Raw genomic sequence first — 16,555 nt, forward strand, 5'->3', positions numbered from 1 at the left:
TGTCAGTCTCTCTCTTTCTCTCCCCCTCTCTTTCTCTCTCCCTCTCTGTCTTTCTCTCCCTCCCTCTCCCCCTCTCTCTTTCTTTCTTTTTCTCCCTCCCTCTCCCCCTCCCTCTCTCTCTCTTTCTTTTTCTCCCTCTTTCTGTGTTTGTTTTTGTTGTTATGGAGGCTCTGTTCAAGATTTATACAGTTTATTTGTTTCCAAATGGTTTTGATGGAAACTGTTCTTTTTCCACAGTCCTACCACCACCACCACCACCACCATCAACACCAACACCACCACCTGGTGAAAGTGGCCTCTCCATGCCACGTAAGTACAGTACACCACATTGTTTTCTACAGCACTGTATCTCTCTCCTTTTTTTCCCTTGTCAGTCTCTCTCTTTCTCTCCCTCTCTCTTTCTCTCTCCCTTTCTGTCTTTCTCTCCCTCCCTCTCCCCCTCTCTCTCTTTCTTTCTCCCCCTCCATCTCCCCCTCCCTCCCCCCCTCCCTCTCTCTTTCTTTTTATCCCTCTTTCTGTGTTTGCTTTTGTTGTTATGGAGGCTCTTGATCAAGATTTATAGAGTTTATTTGTTTCCAAATGGTTTTGATGGAAACTGTTCTTTTTCCACAGTCCTACCACTACCACCACCACCACCACCAACACCACCACCTGGCCAAAGTGGCCTCTTCATGCTGCGTACAAGTACAGTATACCACATTGTTTTCTACAGCACTGTATCTCTCTCCTTTTTGTCCCTTGTCTGTCTCTCTCTCGACTTCTCTCTTTCTTTCTCTCTCTCCCTCCCTCTCTCTCTTTTTCTCTCTCTTCCTTTTTCACCCTCTCTCTCTCCCTCCCTCCCTCTTTTTCTCTCTCCCTCCCTCCCTCTTTTTCTCTCTCACTCTTCTGTACTTGTGTAACAGACACTAGAGGTCCTTACTGGACCTCTAATGTCTGTTAGGCCAGCACAAGTGCCGGGAAAAGATGCTGAAACCTGCATCTTCTCCCGTGAAACCCCCTGGCAATGAGCAGGTAATTTTAAAGTAATTAGAAGGCCTACTGTGGGGCATACAATGGTGTCGGGCAAATATGTACAGTAAGTGGCACTTTGGTAATAGGCATTAGAGTGTGTGGCATAATGTGTAATGGGCATTATTGTGTGTGGAATAATGTAAGTCACTATACCAGGGACATTTGACTAGTGCACTGCCTTATGGAGGAGCAAGAACAAAATCCAGGTACAGGAAGGGAGGGGGCACAAAATTTCTACAGTACCTTGCACTGGGTGACAGATATCTTAGTTTCGGCCCTGCATTACTTTTTCTTTACAAAGTCTTTATTCAACAACTGTATTACACTATGACATTATTAGTGCATTTCTAAGAGGGGTGTGGTGCCTGCTGCCGTGCAGGTGTACATCCATAGCATGCATCTCACCATCAGCCCGTATGTTGCTCATATGGCCCTGGAATTCCAAGCTGGACACGGACATGACTACTGTACAGTACGTAGGAGGAAGGAGATGACGTGAGAACAGTCCTTCCTCAATGCCGACCGATACGCCCTACCGGACCAAGGACTACACAAAAAGATTAGGCTTTTAAGTTAAAATCATCACTGGCACTTTTGGCCTCAGATCCAGAGTTTCACCTATACCAGGTGCAGACTCTACCTCGCATAGGAGTGCAAGGTCCACTGTACACCCTGAAGAAAGGAGGATAGGCAGAGACAAACAGCCAGTAAAAGACAGACACACAGGATCTCACCGGAGATGCTCTTGTTCTTCATCCTGCTCGATCCCACACACCCTGTACTGTAGGAGATAGAATACGCTGTGCAGGGCCCTTTCCTGCTCTAACAGTGTCACACTAATCCACTTCTCCACATTAATATATGCCCTAACTATCCAGCCTAACAAATTTATTAATAACGAATTTGTATTATAATTAAGCCTGGTGGTGAAATACTGTAAGCAGTGCCCCTAGGCCCACAGCCCATATAACGACAAAAAAAAAAAATACATGAAAGAAGACGGTATTTGGGTGCCCCAGATGGAGGTGAACACCAGCTGTCATTTTGAGGTCAAAAGTGAAAATAACTCCAAACCCCCCCTACTGTAGCAGCAGGTGGCCCTGGGTTTCCCAAAGAACAAACTGGCAGGGAGCTAGAAGTATCAGAAGATTCGTCTGAATGCGATAACAGAGCACTAACATTAGAAAAAATGCTTTTCTCACCTGATCCTGATGTCGAAGGGACTGCCACTCCAACCATACAGTAGATGTACAGTAGAAGCCTGTCTCTCAATGCACGGTGCACCCACTACTGTACAGTACTGTATGTCTGCAACTATGGATGTGGATGTTGAAGCAGCCACTACTACTGTACTGTATATGAACCAAAGGAACCTGAAAACTTGAAACATCTGCATTACAAACAGCAACATCAAGTGCAGTAGCAGAAATGCAGCTGCAGCACAATCTGTGACGATGCCAATGTGTGCCTTGGAACAGGGGGCAATATACAGTAAAAGTAGGTGTACTGTAGGAGCCAGTGGAAGGGGTGGTTGAACCATTAGCTGCGGGCTTGCACACTGACTAGGCACATACCGTACTGTACAGTATTGAACATGCTGTGCATAAGGGTTAAACAGTGTAGGGGCAGTGACATAATGCTGTGAGATTTGTACTGGGCCATGAGGAATTGGAGGGGGTGCAAAACTGCTGATTAATCCCCACTAATTGTGGTTGCAGTGTACGTTAGAGGTCTCGCGGCTTTGACCCGGTGGCGGGGAGGGGGAGCAGTGCGGTGGTGACGGGGCATGGCTGGGGAATAGGGTTAAATACTGTATGAACAGAGGTGTACGACAGCAGAAACGCAAGGACAGGGGAAGGGAAGAGAGAAATTAATGAAATTAAAGAATGAAAGGAAAAGAGGAAAAGTATGAAGTACAGTACATAAGGTACTGTAAGGGAAAGGTATTGTAAATAAAGAGCTTATAAAAGAAATTAGGAGAATACTGTATAATGTAGGGACAGAAAGCACAACCACAATACTGTACATACAGTATGGACACAGTGTACAGTACTTAGCAGTCCGGATCGCAAACTGAAAAGAGGAAGTTAAACCCCTCCTCCACATTACTAATTATATACAGTACAGTATAAGCTACATAGCAGTTGCTTGACCATTTCTTTCGATGACAACTGGTAAGACTCTATGGAGATGATCAATATAATTGTTACACTGGGCACGTGTCAATACTGTTCTCCAAAACTTCATTATCCCATCCAAAAGTTCCTGTTTAGTTGTTGGTTTCACATCAGACCTGATGAACCTCTTCAACTGGGCCCAGACCAATTCAATGGGATTCATATCCGGTGACCTACAGGAAAGTAAAAAAAATCAAATATTCAGTCAAAGTACTGTACTGTACTTTAGTAAAACGTGTACTAGAATAATTACTGCTCGGTACTGTACATACTTTTTTGTACAATAAACAGTTAATACAGTACTATAGGACAATACTCACTCTGGTGGTGTGCGTTCCCAATTTATCCCTCTCTCTTCCATGAATTTTGCTGAAGCTGAATGTTTTGGATCATTATCCTGGAATAATCGATGTCCTGATGGAAAGCATTTTCTCACAAATGGCACCATACAGCAATCTACTATTTTTTCTTGGAAGAAGATCTTATCCATGATGCCTAAAGAGATGAGAAATTATTGTCAGTAACAAGCGTACACTGTACAGGACTGTAAATAATTTTTACAACAAATATTACTTTACTGCACCTTCAAAAATATAGATCGGTCCTGCACCCCAACGAGATATACCTCCCCATACATGGACTGTTAATGGATGCTTTGGACGTGGTTTAAGTGAGAGATGTGCATGGTTCCGGAAGGACAGTCTTGAGAACCTCTCGAGAGAAACCGAAATTTCATCTGTGAAAATTACGTCATTAAAATTCTCTCCACTCTCTATCTACCGTCGTGCTTGTTCAACTCTCTTTACTTTATTAACATCCCTTATCATGGGATTTATCCTGTGGAATTAAAACAAGTTTTAGTTTACTGTCATGTAAAATCAGTGCATTATTAATATATATATATATATATATATATATATATATATATATATTTTATGTACAGTACCTTGTAGGGCCAAAAGTCCATCCCAGTTCCTTACGCATCCATTTGATGCTGGAACAGGAGATGTCCAGGTCACATTCTGCTTTTAGAATACGTTTTATTTGTAAAGCTGTACGCTCAATCATCCTCACAAGTCAATTTGTGCACAATCTTTTTGACGCTGCTACGGTAGAACACATACAGAGCATATAGCAATTATTGGACAGTTAGTGTTGAAATTGGAACACAATACAGTACCAATCTAGCAACAAACAGTATAATAAAAAAAAGGTTGCTGTAAAGTACCTACTATGTGCATTTAGAAGGAAATCTATATCTGGTCCGTGTTCTCTCAAATGCATGATAGCGCACAGTCTGTAAACTAACAAGAACACCACACTCTTTCAGCCAGGCCTGGATCTGTCGTGTTGTTTTGTGCTCTTTTTTCATGTTTGCAATTATCTTGCTGATGGCTTTGCTGATTTTTGCCATGTTTGACGACAAAATCTGTGGAGAGAACAAGAGAAATACGGTACAGTACTGTTGCTGAGTATACAGACTGAGTACAGTATACAGTACATAATTTAATGTTAGAGTTACAGTAGATCACGGTAATGAGCAGCAACAACAGCGACTCGGAAGTCAGGCCGCGTTGCAGACAGTAGTATCTCAAAGGTTCGTACTGATGATACGAGCAGCAAGTCCGTACGGTTAAGTAACAGATTCACGGTGTGGATCAGTAGGCCAGTCTGAGACGCTATATTATGCTACCAGAGACAAAAGAATTCCTTCCTGCTGAAAATCTGGCCGCTGATTGGTGTATTTGAAAAATGTACTTCCTTGTGGTCCAATGGCATGGCAGAGTTTCGGCGGCAAGGTTTTCTTTGTCTCTGGTAGCATAAAAAAGCATCTCAGACCGGACTAGCTATCCACACTGTGAATCTGCTACTTAACTGTATGGACTTGCTGCTCGGATTGTCTCATCGGCACGTATCAACAGTACGAACCCTTGAGATACTACTACTACCTGCAACGCTGCCTGACTTCTAAGTCGCTGTTGTTGCTGCTCATTACCGTGATCTACCTCTGCAACTCTGCCTGACTTCCGAGTCACCTTTGTTGCTGTACCCTGAGCTTCTACAGCTGTTTCCTACAGTATCAACCCGCTGGTACTGTAAGTACGGTAGCTTGCTATGTTATGGTTCACAGTCATTTTGCTGTTTGCTGTGTTAAACGCTGATTTGCGTAGCGAGTTTCAATGCATATGGTACCATTTTGTTTTGCTCAGCGGCCATCTTAGTTTCAGTTGCAAAATTGCTGTGTTTAATATCCCGCTGCCTCGGTATGCCCCGTCCTTCACTCCCCGTAGACGCTTATTTGTTTATCGAGTAACTATCACACACATCGTAACCGCTGGTCGTTTCCTAGCCTCCCACTGCCCCTCATAGTGTCCCGTGAGTGACCGTCCTGTCCCCGCCGCCATCTTGTTTTGCTCAGCGGCCATCTTAGTTTCAGTCGCAAAATTGCTGTGTTTAATATCCCGCTGCCTCGGTATGCCCCGTCCTTCACCCATCCCCGTAGACGCTTACTTGTGTATCGAGTAACTATCACACACACCGATCGTTTTCTAGCCTCCCGCTGCCCCTCATAGTCTCCCGTGAGTGACCGTCCTGTCCCCGCCGCCATCTTGTTTTGCTCAGCGGCCATCTTAGTTTCAGTCGCAAAATTGCTGTGTTTAATATCCCGCTGCCTCGGTATGCCCCGTCCCCGTAGTCGCTTATTTGCACATAATAATGCAATGATACAGTACTGTATCATTGCATTATTGCACCACTTTGCACATTTAACTTTTACACTAATGGTTCTAATGGTACTGTACACACTAAGTTTTTATTTATGTTATAAAAATAGCACATTTGGAGCTCTACTTTACAGTACTGTACTGTATATCAGTTCAGATATTCACACATTTTATTACTGATGAGCTGACACCTACCATACAGTACTGTACAGTATATAATTTGGGAGTGTTTTTTAGACACCTGTATTAATTATCATATTTATTATCTTGTGCCTCTATACAATCTCACAATATTGGTTAGTGCTTTAACAGTTGGCGCTGTAATCTCCTATATTTACCTGTGTATACTGTATAACACACGCACAGTGTTAGGAGACAGTGAAAAGAGATACTGTAAGGTACTTTACCAACCAATCAGCTCCCAAATGCAATTATTCAAATGCAACGTTGAAAAATTACAGTTGGGAACTGATTGGTTGGTGCAGTACTGTACAGTACCTTACAGTACCGTATCTCTTTTCACTGTCTCCTAACACTGCTTAGTACTGTGTACAGTACTGTACCGTACAGTATGTACTATATTTGATTGAATGTACGGTATATTTACTGTTGGAAAAAAAACACTGAAACAACTTTTAAACTAAAACTGAAAGTAAAGTACAGTACTGTCTTTATCCGGCATTTGAAGCACAAGTTTTTATGATGCTCCCGCTTTGTACCCTTTTTGGCACAGACAAACAAATGACTGGGCATACAGTACAGTAGCACTTTTAGTCTTTGATTTGCAGATGGACACGAGCATTTATTCTGTATACAGTATATATTTTAAAGGTCTCAAACCAGCAGGACAAGAAAATGGTAGATGCAGTAGGGCTAGGCATTAGCCCCCTAGACTACTGCATCTACTGTACTGTAGTTCCTAGAGTCATGGAATCACTACAATGTCTACCGTATTGTACTTACTATAATACAGACAACTGGGCATGCGCAGTGCTATGAGACTCAATACGCCACAGTGTAGCGCGCAACTAGCAATGCGGTATATGGTGTACCGTATGGAGCAACAAACTACAGTACTGTAGCTGGGCACATCTACAGTACATACAGTATAATATATTGAGTTTTGTAAGGGTTGGATAACAATACTGAACTACAGTACTATAGTGAACATTTAAAAAAATAAATAAATTATCAAGGTCTCGAACAGAAGGAGAGAAGTGTAAGCAAGATGGATCACCTAACCCTTTGCTCACAAGGCTCTCCTAGTAAGAATTGCATCTGTCCTCTACAGTACTTTATGTGACATCTACAGTACCATGCGATGAAGTACTCAGGCGTCTGTAGCGTAGAGGTAAGAAATCGAACTTCTACATTGCAGACGTCTGTACAACCCGGTTCCGGGTTCGAAACCTGGAAGGTTAAACTTTTTTTTTTATTTTTTTTATTATTATTATAGAGTCATGGTTACACTTTTTATTTTTAATATTATTATTACACAGTCAGTGTGTAATACGGAGATCCCACTTTCACTGTGTGTGAATCATGACCCGCTACTGTATGATCTTCCATACTGTACGCCATGGCATAGCGCTACAAGGGTATGGCTATGGCGCAGCACCACTGGTAATGCATTGCAACCCCACCACTGGGCACGCGCCAGAGATCCCATTTGTACCGTAACCCCTCATAACTGGCTATAAGTCACCACAGCGCCAACTGTGCAGACATTGACGCAATTTTGCGGTTTAAACGCAGAGTCAGTTTGTAATGCAGGGACCTCTCTCTCAAACAGAGTCAACTATCAGTTACTGAACTCATTAAATCACTAAAGTTTCCAAGTCTGGGACAGCATTGACATTGACGCAAGTTTGCGCTCTAGAGCACAGTCAGTTTATAATACAGAGACTTCCCTCCAAACAAAGCCCACTACTGTAGCACTTTCTGAAGTCATGAAATTACTATTGTGTATACTGTAAGTCTCGGACAGTGCAGAATGGCACAAGTGTGAAAATTCAACAGTACTCACATTCCATTGTCATTGCAACCCATCCACTGGGCATGCGCTGACATTGACGCAATTGTGCGGTTTAAACGCACAGTCAGTTTGTAATACAGAGACCACTCTCTTTAACAGAGCCCATTACCACTTGATGGTCATAAAAAATCACTATAATGTCCACGTCTGGGTCAGCGCCGGCATTGACGCAAGTTTGCGTTCTAAGCTACAGTACTGTATGTACAGTAATAAAAATCCAATTTTCGCTGTTTGACTCCCGAAGCACTGGGCATGCGCTTCACATGTATTGTATTGAATACTGAATATTTTAAGTGAAGATTTTAAAAATAATTAAAAGAAAACATATTTTCAAGGTCTCGAACCCACGGAACAAGAAGAGGGGAGAAGCAGTGAGACTAGGCATTAGACCGCTAGGCCACACGCTTCACCCATTACTAGAGTTCTGTAGTTTGTAAAGTAATGAAACCACTACAATGTCTAAGTCTGGGACAGTGCCGACAGTATTTACATTTGCGCAAGTACAGTATGATTTCAACCGCACAGTCAGTGGGTAATACAGAGCTTAATGATTTCAAACGTTATTAGACATTCTTCTACCGCTTTATTATACCGTACATTCCTGATTCCATATGGAAAACGCTGTAATACTGTATAGTGTACCGAATCACTGCTTCTGTCAACCAATCATCGGGCGGTGATACAGAACATACCGTACGGTACATTGGAAATCACACGCATGCGCTATGTAGTTTAGGAAAAGTGACACCTGGTCGGCAAAATGTTGTATTACATGTAATGACTTTTTTCATTACTAAACTTTCTTTGTGGCGTGACTCATGGCGTAGTGTGTGGCGCGCCATGCGTGGCGTGAGAGATAACACTGTGATGCCACGTTATAGCTGGGCACATTGGTACAATAGGGTCATCCTATTAACCAAAAACATATGATCCCTTTGCTATAAGTTTTCCAGGTGAAATCCCGCAGAAGATCTGTGAAACGCGTGTGTATCAGATCCATCCAGTTACCTTCCTCATTTTATATCTAGTTTGTATGTTTAAAGCAACTTGTTTACCACACTTGGGCAGATATACTGTGCTTACATAAAAAACAAAAAAACATGATGATTTTGTTGAAAATGGAGTGCACTACTGTCCAGAGTCCATATTGGTGTCCCTCCAGGGAGGCTTTATTCCCTGTACCAAAATGGCAACCAGACTTAGTACTGCGCATATGCCATCTTGTTCACTGTGCTGAGTGTCACAGTAAGAGATGGATGTCTCCTGCTTAGCTCCGAATAGAGCCTCAGTATTACTGCCACCCACAACGCTGTAGCAGCATACACTCACCAGCTGGTGAGCCGTATGAAGCCCAGGTTGGCTATGATATACCGGCAGTCGGGAGGTCTTTAAGTCAAAATGCCGACAGCAGCATCCCGATGCTAGGTATCCCGACAGGAGTCGGGTAAGTATACTAACACTCCCCCTTTTCCCCCTAATCCTCCCTTCTTGATGCCTAAACCTAACCCTCCCCATCCCACACCCTAATCCTAACCCTCCTTGTTAGTGCCTAAACCTAACCCTCCCCCCTTGGTGCCTAAAGCTAACTGTCCCCCCTTAGTGCCACACTAAACCCCATGTGGTGCCTAAACCTAACCCTTCCCCCCATTGCTAACAGCTAAGATGCCCCGGCTTCACCTTTGATCGGGATGCCATCTGTCGGAATTCCGGCGTCAGTATGTAGGCTGGTGTCGGGATTTAGCCACCTATGTTTAGTCCTGGGATGGGATTCTGATGCCAGGATTTAAACAGATGGCACCCAGGCCATCGGTATTATAACTACATCCCCATGAAACCCTGCTCGGCTCCATCCACAAGTGTGTACAGTAGTGAGTGTCTCTGTACTAGTTCTACCTTCAATAAAACCACCACCACTGGTTAGGTAACTGGACTGATCAAAGCATGAGTAATCTAATAGTTGTGTGCCTAGCCAGTGGTATATCTAGGGGTCTGAGCGCCCCTGGCAAAGTAGTGGACTGGTGCCCCCCTCCTCCCATATTTTCTGAATTACATTCTGTACTTTTAACATGTCCCCAGCCAACCCCCTTCTGTCTCCCCTGCCATCCCCTGTCTGTCTCCCCAGCCATCCTCCTTCTGTCTCCCCAGCCATCCCCCTTCTGTCTCCCCAGCCATCCCCCTTCTGTCTCCCCTGCCATCCCCCTTCTGTCTCCCCAGCCATCCCCCTTATGTGTGCCCATCCATCCTCCTTCTGTCTCCCCAGCCATCCCCCTTCTGTCTCCCCAGCCATCCCCCTTATGTGTGCCCATCCGTCCTCCTTCTGTGTCCCCATCCATACTCCTTCTGTCTCCCCAGCAATCCTCCTTCTGTCTCCCCAGCCATCCCCCTTATGTGTGCCCATCCATCCTCCTTCTGTCTCCCCAGCCATACCCCTTCTGTCTCCCCAGCCATCCCCCTTCTGTCTCCCCAGCCATCCCCCTTATGTGTGCCCATCCGTCCTCCTTCTGTGTCCCCATCCATACTCCTTCTGTCTCCCCAGCAATCCTCCTTCTGTGTCCCCAGCCATCCCCCTTATGTCTCTTCAGTCCATCCCCCTTCTGTCTCCCCAGCCATCCCCCTTATGTGTGCCCATCCGTCCTCCTTCTGTGTCCCCATCCATACTCCTTCTGTCTCCCCAGCAATCCTCCTTCTGTGTCCCCAGCCATCCCCCTTATGTCTCTTCAGTCCATGTCCACGCCCCACTGCTCCCCCCGCATCCTGCCCCCATCTCTTCTGGCTGGGTAGTGGATAGATCCCTTCTGGCTGCAGTGGGTTTCTCAGTCTCACACGCAGCTATGTGGCACAAGTCATAACGTCATACGCGCCTTGTCAAAAAAAAACTTTATTCACTAATTGTACTGGGCAGCCATCAGCAAGCGCCAACAGCTGCCCCACTCTGGACATGTACCCTGGGTAGAAGCCAGCCGGCAAGCGCCAGCAGCTGCCCCGCTCTGGACATCTACCCTGGGTAGAAGCCAGCGGTGTTCCCAGGACTCAAGTCCTGTCGTGTTTGTACCCCCTGGCCATGAGTGCAGGGCCGCAACTAGGTGGGGGCTAAGGCGACACGTGACCCAGGTGCCGGACTTAAGGGGGTGCTGGGGAGAGGCTGCCGGATGGCTAGGTTGTTGCATCCCGGCCTTGAGAGGCACAGAGACACCATCAGTTTAATGTGGAGCCGGTCACAAGCCAATCAGTGCTTGCGGACCGGCAGCCAATCAGCACAGGCTGCCAATCCGTGAGCTACAATTGGTTTGTGAGCGACGCCACATTACATTGACAGCAGTACTGACAGTTCTCCAGCGTGTGGCAGCACCGTCCCCGCCATCCCGAGCTCACCCACTACATGGCCCTGGCAGATAAGAGAAGGGAGATGGAGCATTACTGTCGCTTAATGAATAAGGGGCATTACTGTAGCTTAATGTATAAGGGGCATTACTGTGGCAGAATGTGTTGTAAGGGGCATAACTGTTGTATAATGTGTTGTAAGGGACATTACTGTGGCATAATGTGTAAGGGGCATTACTGTGGTAGAATGTGTTATAAAGGAAATTACTGTGTGGCATAATGTGTAAGGGACATTACTGTGGCATAATGTGTTATAAGGGGCATTACTGTGTCACAAAACCACACACCCTTTTCGTCCTCTATGTTGTATTTTTTTTTGTGGTGGGGGCGCCAAATTATGGCCTTGCCGCGGGTGACAAAAATCGGCCCTGCGTGGGTGGCACCGCGGACAGCGCCCCCCTCAGCCGGCACCCCTGGCGAGTGCCATCCTGGCCAAGGGGTAGATACGCCCCTGTGCCTAACTACTCTGTAACATCAACACCTGCGCACACATCATTCCCAACAGCTTTTACATATTACAGGGTTACATTTTTATATCATTACAAACAGGCCTTGTAAAATGAAAATCACATAACACAATTAGCTCTCTTTTAGCAAAGCTATAATTAATAGCAGCTAAATAAGAAGCACGCAGCTCACATTTATCTTGCTATAATGCTGACTCTCTTACATTCCCATATTATATATAATAATTTTGGCAGAGGCCAGCAAAACACAACTCATAATAAAGTGTGCTAAGCTAGTCAGGAAACAGTTTATCTAAAGTTTTGGCTTTAACCCCAAATAACTTCAAAATAATGTTCATCCTGAAGAATCAGTTACTATTAAACCAGTTTTTGGATCAATTTTAATACTTGTGTGTGTGTGTTCTGATACAGCTGGAGATGTACCAAGCCTTGGAGAGAGATAAAGTGGAGTGGTTGCCCATAGCAACCAATCAGCTTCTAAGTGTCATTTCATAGGCTGTGCTAGATAAGTGACAGAAGCTGATTGGATGCTTTGTGCAACTTCTTCACTTTATATATTTTACTTGATAAACCTTTATGTGCTGTTTATGCTTATCTCAGGGGATGGAGATAAAGTACCAACCAACCAGCTCCTGTCATTTTTCATACACAGCCTGTAACATGGCAGTTAGGAACTGATTGGCTGGTGCTTTATCTCTGTTCACTTTATCTTCATCCAAGGCTTAGCAAATAGACCCCTGTAACATGGCAGTTAGGAGCTGATTGGTTGGTACTTTAACTCCATCCACTTTATTTCTCTCTAAGGCTCCATACATGGGGCCCGATTCAGACCCACTCGTTAGATGTATTCGCACGCACCGAGTGCATGCAAATCTGGCAAAGGCAGGCGATAGCACGGCAAGGCATAAGCACGCGCACTTTGTCCTGGCGTGCGATCGCAGTGTGTATGCAGATGCCCACCAGCTTGTCTTAAGACGCCCACTTATGCACGTCATCTCCAGGAAGTGTATGCAACCATCGGTAACATCGAGTACCATTGGATGCGATCGCAACGCTTGTGGTTGACTATACGCTTCCGCAAGCACTGCGAGTGCTTCAGTGTGTAAAACAACCAAGCGACGTGTACTATGATGCTGCGTATTAATTATGCACGCCTCTGAAACGGCGTTAAGATGCTCAGGCACGCCTGCGTACGCACCACCATTCCCCCGTTTACATCGACCAACCCCTGTTATCACCCACAAACGGCTTGTCCTGTCACTCAGTCTAGCGAGCTGTCTATGCGCAGCGAGTGAACGCTTCCCGATCGCATGGACTTGTTCGCGCACGCGCACTGCGATGTGTACGCATGCACAGATTGCAAAAATCATCTGGCTGCGTGCGACTGCAGCCTAGCAAGCGGGTCTGAATCGGACCCACAGCCCCATAGTTCAAAAAAAGACAATGGTACAGTAGATCTTGAATCTTATCACAATAAAAGCTATTATAATATAGTGACAGCTTTATGGAAAGTTACCCTTCTGCCTGTGCAGCTCAGCGCAGCGCTTGGTGAGTTCCCCAGTATTACAGTACATGTGTTTTGCATAATTAAACACATTGCAGAAAAACTAAAATCAAAAGAAGGGGATTAAGCAAACCTTTCGGTGACCTAAAACCTCCAGAGCAAGCAATTATACCAGACAACTGGAAGGAAATGTAAAGCCACCAGATATAAAAATGCAGACACACAGCTTGCAGCGCAGTAGATATGTACAACAATGTTAGATACAACACACAGACTCCATTTAAAACAGATGTGTGTATAAAGACACACACCACCATCTAATCACGGTGGGGTACCCACTGCAGAGGCCACCACTATGCGGGGTTGATTCACTACCGTACGCAACTGCAAATTAATTCAATAGTGATTACGCACGCAGTTCAGCTGCGATAGTATGCTAATTCATTGCAATCACAATGCCATACGCAGCACTACATAAGGACGCCCACCTTACCTTACACATCCGTAATGTTTAGCAAGACTGCGAAACCATTGGTACAATCGAGTACCATCACAGCCTCACACACACTTGCACAAAGCCTGACCTTACTCAGAAATTGCGCAGACCATCACAGTGGATAATTTACGCATGCCTCAGCAACGACATTGGATGCACTGGCACGCCTACGTTCGCCCGACCTCCCCCCTCTTGTCACCACTCACAAACGACACTTCCTGTTAATCACTCTGAGATGGGTCTGTGTAGTCACTGCTATCGTAATCCTGATCGCAATGGCCAGTTCGCGCATGCGCAGTATGCAACAATCGGCCGTTTGCGTGCGTATTAGCAACGGCGTTCCTTGCTGAATCAAGCCCAGTGAGTTAAACCAATATTTGTAGGATTGCAGAATTGGAACAAGTGGGATCACTGATATCTTTGGCATGTAGTCTATGAATTGTCATGATTATATCATCAGGTAGTAAATGGCTGTCTCAAATAGGTTGATTACTGTAAGTCAATCAATGGGGCTGCAGTCTTAGGGCCTGATTCAGAGCCGCTCGTAAGCGGCTGCTCTTTCGTTCTGAGCGATGTTTGCCCAACTGCGCATGTGTACGGATCATAATACGCATGCGCGAACCAGTCAGTGCGGCCGAAAATCGTTTGATCGCTAAATAGCGAATGCCTGCTAATATGAGTGACAGGAGGAGGCGTATGTGGGTGGTAACAGGGGAAGGTGCTTGAAAACGGGGAGTGGAGATCAGAACACAGGCGTGCTTAAAGGTCAAAACGGGCGTTTTATGGGTGTGCATAATTAATACAGCACTGGGTTATTTTATAGCCAGAACTGCTCGCAAATTTGTGGTAGGAAAAACCAACCACAAGAATAGCGAGCAGTTCATATGCTGGTCGATGTACTCGATTAATCTAATAAATAGCGGACATGACGTATGATGCGAGCGGCCAGGGGGCGTTTTTATAAAAAAAACGACCGCATGTTTTGTTCGCTCGTTCAGACATAGAGGCGGCAACAGACTGCAAAGAGCGAACGGTTCATTTGAATAGCCACCCCCTTTTTCTGAACGAGCGAGCGCTAATAGCGACCGTCTCTGAATCAGGGCCTTATACTGTAAATTGGTCAGCTTACAAAATGCAGCAATTATCCTGAGGGAAACTTAGGAGGGAACCAGATACTAGATTGTTTGATTAGTCTTTCGCCTCGGAGAATGGGGAAGTGACTAGAGATGTGCGCTGACCCCCGTGTTTTGGTTTTGAATCTGGATTCAGGGCCTGATTCAGACCTGGTCGCAAGTGGTGAGCGCTCGCAACCGTGTCGATGATGGCCCACAGCGCATGTGCACGACAGAGCCGGCTCCGTCGTGTGCATGCGCGAGACCCAGCTAGCGACGGGCACTCCGTCGCTTCGGGTCTCGCACCAAAGGGGGCGAGCTGTCGATGTTGAGTGACAGCTCGCCCCGTTTGGTGGGAGGGCCGGGGGGGTGGCTGCCCAAACGGATGCGTTCCCATGAGAACACCTGCCGTTTGGGGACGGCCCCACTGACATCACAAGTGATGTCAGTGGGGCACAAGTGACATCACAAGTGATGTCAGTGGAGAGCTTCCGGCTCTGTTAGAGCCGAAAGCTCTCTGGGGCTTGCGATGGGCGAGACCCTACCACAAGGGTCTCGTCTCAAGCCTGATGGTTGCGATGGTCCTGACCATTGCGTCCATCATCCTGGCCGCTCGTAATAGCTGTGGGTGATCACCCACAGCTATGCGAGTGGCCACGAGGCTGCTTAAAAAAAAAAAAAAAAAGCCTGGCCCTGATTCAGAGCGAGCGCTCTGTCAGAGCGTCCGTCTCTGAATCAGGCCCTCAGTTTCGTGTTTTGGCTTTGGTTTGGTTTTCAAAACAAAATAGACCGTTTTTTAGAAACAGCTAAAACCATGTAATTTTTGGATTCCAAAACCCTAAATTCGGATTTAAAATCCGAATTCCGAACTGCAAAAAGATCAGAACCACGACCCGGATTCACGAAATTCGTGTGGATTTGGATTTTTGAAGAACTGAGCTGCTCATCTCTACCTATAACTAAAGGCCTAGGATCTAATGTTACTACTGATCTTAGGTGTATATATAATGGGTGCACACGGGCTCCTGGGTCCAGGGGGCCATGTGCCGGACAGTCTGCACCCAGCGTATATATTTCCTTGTGCCAGCAAGCAGTCTTATTCTCGGCGGCGCTGTCTCCATAGTGATATCTAGGAGAAGATGGCTCCACGCAGTGAAAGCAAAATCTTTGGCATTGTGTCAGAGCTTTTGCTCTCTTGTGTGCATGCGCCATCTTCCCAAATATCACTGGAAAAATGGCACCGGGGATGGGAGGGACCCGCTCGCCGGCACAAGGTGAGATGCGGAAAGTCTTGCAGGTCCCACTGCTCAGAGGAGAGGGCCTGCTGCCAGGGCCGTTTCTAGGGGCGGGCGACCCGTGCAATCGCACGGGGCGCTCCGCCTGACCCCTTTAACATAGGCAAAACTGCCTCTGCTGCAATTTCGCATTATCTATAAATTATAGAATAATGCATTTAATGGCCAGCATCAGGGCGGCTGTAACGCCACTCAGACTGACCGGGAGGACCTTCCCCTGTGTAAGCTCCGCCTCCCCTAGGTAAGCACCAATCGGAATCAACCATTTGGTGCACGAGCGCACGGTAACGACATGACATCGGACCGTGCACGCTAGCGTGTCAGTGAGGAGCGGAGCTCTGAAAAGGCTGGCCT

Source organism: Taudactylus pleione, unplaced genomic scaffold, assembly GCF_031769625.1.
Source record: "Taudactylus pleione unplaced genomic scaffold, aTauple2 ptg000188l, whole genome shotgun sequence".
Classification (NCBI taxonomy): domain Eukaryota; kingdom Metazoa; phylum Chordata; class Amphibia; order Anura; family Myobatrachidae; genus Taudactylus; species Taudactylus pleione.